Genomic DNA, 4,671 nt, shown 5'->3' on the forward strand with positions numbered 1-4,671 from the left:
CAACATCACATCAGCCAATGAGCTGGCCTCAGACACCAGCCGTAGCATCCCACTCTTTGAGGCCTCAGATAGCCCGAACTTTGTAACTGTAATGCTTGTTGCCATGCTTTTCCCCTGGTCATCATCGATTCATCACCAACCTTGCTTCAAGGATTATAAAGGGGACATTGAAGCCATGCTTGTATGCATGACGGATCCCAAGAACAACGTACCTAGTTTGTCGCCCTACCAAAACCAAGAGTTCATGTCACTCCCATCCTCCTGTCAGACTCCACGGCCCATGCTTCCCTGCACGAGTTATTACCTCAAAAGGCCGGTCCACCTTCACAACGAACTCCCTCTACTTCTCTACCTACACGCGGCCCACTTCACCAATCGGCACCACTCCCCTTTGTTGTGGCAATTCTGCTCGGAACTAGCCACCCTGCTCTTCAGCAGCCAAACTCCCCCTTCCTTGCTACCAGCTGCCTGCTAGCTTCTTCACTGCAGTGGACGCCACCAGCCACCACAGCCAATTCACTCACCCAAAGCTTCTAGAGGCAGCTCCTTCACCTGCACGCTCTGCGGCCCTCCACTCGTCTCCAAGGCAGCAACAACCTGCCTTCACACCTCCCTCTGTACACACGACGACCACTCTCTGTTGCCAGCCCGTTGTTCATTTCTACTAGGCGGCTAGCTTCACATCTTCGCATCTTCTAGTCCTCTGCGCTGGCAGCCACTCAAGTCTCCACGCCAACCTTTCTTATTTATGGCCACGTTGATTATCATTTTATTTCTTTATTTTGGGCTTGGAAAATGGCCACAATCCAACTATCCTTTTCACACCATGTTAAAGTCTACATTGGCCCTATACTTCCACGTATTCTTAAATTGCAACCTTCAGTGCCCACTTATTTAAGGGGACGCGCACACAACCAAAGCAACCGAGCAGCTGATACCACATCCCATGGACCTCCAGTAGACCACTTCCAGACAGGCCTGCAACAAGCCAAAAACAAAAGCGTCCACCCTGTACATCTGCACACGCATTCCCAAACAAATCCTTCACACATGCCATGCACATGTATGTACACAAGCCATAAAAACCTCTCAGAAAAACACCTGACATACTTTACCAACACCCCCAGCCTGCTAGAGCATTCATGCTCAGCAGTAAAATACAAATTCCAATAACTATCCACCAGGATCAAAAAGAAATCTCGGTGCATCTACCTTCCAATCCTTCGAGCATTTTCCTCTGTCAAATAACCATTGATATATCCTGTTACGTTCTTCCACTTTCAGTAATCCCGTGAGTTCTTCATATATGGCTTCATCAATATATACTGCATTTCCTTCTCCATACCAGCTCACATGGTCTTGTGATGGAAACAACCATACTTCACCTCTACTCCCTTCTGACACATTTGATTCCCACTCATAATCATATACCGATTTAACAAACACCTGATCTTCAACTCCCACCTCATGGTCATCCAATTTGCAACCTACATCATTGGCTTCCAACTCTCCCTCTGGACAGATTGCCAGACCAAGACTATAGCCAAACCACTCATCCATATGCTGAGCATCAACATGTGGTGTGTCCACCATATACCCATTTCCCTTCAGCCCATCAACATCAAACACAGCAACTTCATGCACTGTAGACTCATCATTGTCACTTCCCTGTAGTTTCTCCAGCTTCAAGACCATTGGTGATCCTTCAAGATTCTCCACATCTTGCACAGGCATCTCTACCAAGTCCAAGCTCTCTAAACTCCCAGGCAAAGCATCCTTATGATCAGCATCTGCACATGCAAAATCCATCATGTCATCATCCAGAATAGCATCTAACTCATCATCAGTCACACCACCACTCCCTTCTTGCACAACTGGTATGCAAGCATCTGTTACCTTCTCCAAGGAAACCAATTCCAACAGATCATCCAGTGCATTATCAAGAACACAGTCCAGCCCACAGTTAAAAGCATATGCATTAACATTTTGCAAACAAAATCCTTGGGCCTCTGATTGCCTGGCTCATAAGCATTCAGTGTTGTGGAAAAAATTTCGTCTTTTTCCAGCATAGCATTCCCAGACCTCATAACCCCAAATTCACCTGACTCTGGCTCCCACATGCCGGGTTGCGCAAGCATTAGTTCTTCTTCAACCGGTTCAATAAGATAACTCCCAGAATCCAGCACATAAACATTGCTCTCACTCATAGGATCATCCATGACCAGCTTTCCACTTCCATTGTCCTCTTCGAAAGAGAGACTCATTTCCAAAGGTGCTTCAAGCATCATCTTGTCCTCTACTTCCTCATTGCCAACCACCTTTGCTTCTTCTTCAGGCTCAAGATTCTCCCTTGTCTCACCCCTCGTGTCAAATCCTGCTAGATCCTCCATTTGCAATCCATCTCCTTCAATCTCTTTATCTACTTGCTCTTCCACTCCATCCTCTTCTTGTAAATCATCTTCTGCCTCTCCCCTCCTCCCCTTAAGTTCCTAAACTGGCTCTTTAAGCCAAGAGAAGCATCTGTCGACATCTAAATCCCTGCCTATGATTGGCAAAACCTTATTCTCTATAAGAATTTTCTCTGCTTGAACTTTAGAAGCATGACTAGTGGAAACATTATCAGAAATCAACGTCATTGGGATCTTCTCTTCTCTGAAACTCCTTTGTAAGGGATTCTCTTAGGTTTTCCACCATCGCCATTCGAGATGAGCTACCAATCGTTCTTTCAGCTTCAAACACTCGAAGTCATGTACCCACTGTGCCCTTCAAAAAGATCTGGAAGAGCCTTAAAATTTGATCCGGATTATCCACATGGTTGGTAATACATGCTGCCTCCATTTGCTCCAAGAAATCCTCTACATCCTCATTCTTATCACCGTGAAATTCAAGATAAGCAAACGCCATGGTTGCAACCTGTCAACTGAAGGAACCTGAAGAAAGATCCTCAGTGGGGGGCGTTGCGAGAAAACTGTCGGGAGGCTGGGAAAAGAAGAAATGCCTCTACAGCTACCTACCCAGCAGCCTTGGAAGACACAATAAACACCGAGGGCACCACCAACACGATGCTGGAAACAGAAATCACTCTCTCACTCTTCACCACCCACCCACGCCAAAAAGAATAGCACAAAATAGGGGCACTTTAATCCAGTAAACACCCAGCAACACATACGCTTCCACCATGTGCGTGACGAGGTAATCAAAGGCTGGCACAAAGTGCACTGTGAGAGTGTAACCCGTGGACTACACCACCAAACATGTCAATCACGCCTTCTCCTGCAAAAATCAACACACATAGGATACTAACACAACAACATAACCAGACACATCACCAGTGTCCATCTTTGATTCCCAATCAACACTTCATACAGCTTCTTCCAACACAGAAGCTTCACTCACATAACCTTTCACATACACGACCCTCACATCAACACAAGGTGTATACTCACCCAGCTGTCCCTGCTCATCTTGGCTAATCTCTCACACCTTTCCTTAGAACAACATCACATCAGCCCATGAGCTGGCCTCAGACACCAGCCGTAGCATCCCACTCTTTGAGGCCTCAGATAGCCCGAACTTTGTAACTGTAATTCTTGTTGCCATGCTTTTCCCTTGGTCATCATCGATTCATCACATCACCAACCTTGCTTCAAGGATTATAAAGGGGACGTTGAAGCCATGCTTGTATGCATGATGGATCCCAAGAGCAATGTACCCAGTTTGTCGCCCTACCAAAACCAAGAGTTCGTGTCACTCCCGTCCTCCTGTCAGACTCCACAGCCCATGCTTCCCTGCACGAGTTATTACCTCAAAAGGCCGGTCCACCTTCACAACGAACTCCCTCTGCTTCTCTACCTGCAAGCGGCCCACTTCACCAATAGGCACCACTCCCCTTTACTGTGGCAATTCTGCTCGGAACTAGCCACCCTGCTCTTCAGCAGCCAAACTCCCCCTTCCTTGCTACCAGCTGCCCACCAGCTTCTTCACTGCTGCAGTGGACGCCACCAGCCACCACAGCCAATTCACTCACCCAAATCTTCCAGAGGCGGCTCCTTCACCTGCACGCTCTGCGGCCCTCCACTCGTCTCCAAGGTAGCAACAAACTGCCTTCACACCTCCCTCTGTACACGGCGACCACTCTCTGTTGCCAGCCCGTCGTTTATTTCTACCAAGCGGTTAGCTTCACGTCTTCGCGTCTTCTAGTCCTCTGCGTTGGCAGCCACTCAGGCCTCCATGCCAACCTTTCTTATTTATGGCCACGTTGATTATCATTTTATTTCTTTATTTTGGGCTTGGAAAATGGCCACAATCCAATTGTCCTTTTCACACCATGTTAAAGTCTACATTGGCCCTATACTTCCACGTATTCTTAAATTGCAACCTTCAGTGCCCACTTATTTAAGGGGACGCGCACACAACCAAAGCAACCGAGCAGCTGATACCACATCCCATGGACCTCCAATAGACCACTTCCGGACAGGCCTGCAACAAGCCAAAAACAAAAGCGTCCACTCTGTACATCTGCACACGCATTCCCAAACAAATCCTTCACACATGCCACGCACACGTATGTACACAAGCCATAAAAACCTCTCAGAAAAACACCTGACACTTGGCATCTTGTGGATGTAAAACCTATAAATTGAGGCATTGGCCTAATGAGAAATTGCTAAT

This window comes from Cibotium barometz, chromosome 50, assembly GCF_041138505.1.
Source record: "Cibotium barometz isolate CiBa-2024 chromosome 50, ASM4113850v1, whole genome shotgun sequence".
Taxonomy (NCBI): Eukaryota; Viridiplantae; Streptophyta; class Polypodiopsida; order Cyatheales; family Cibotiaceae; genus Cibotium; species Cibotium barometz.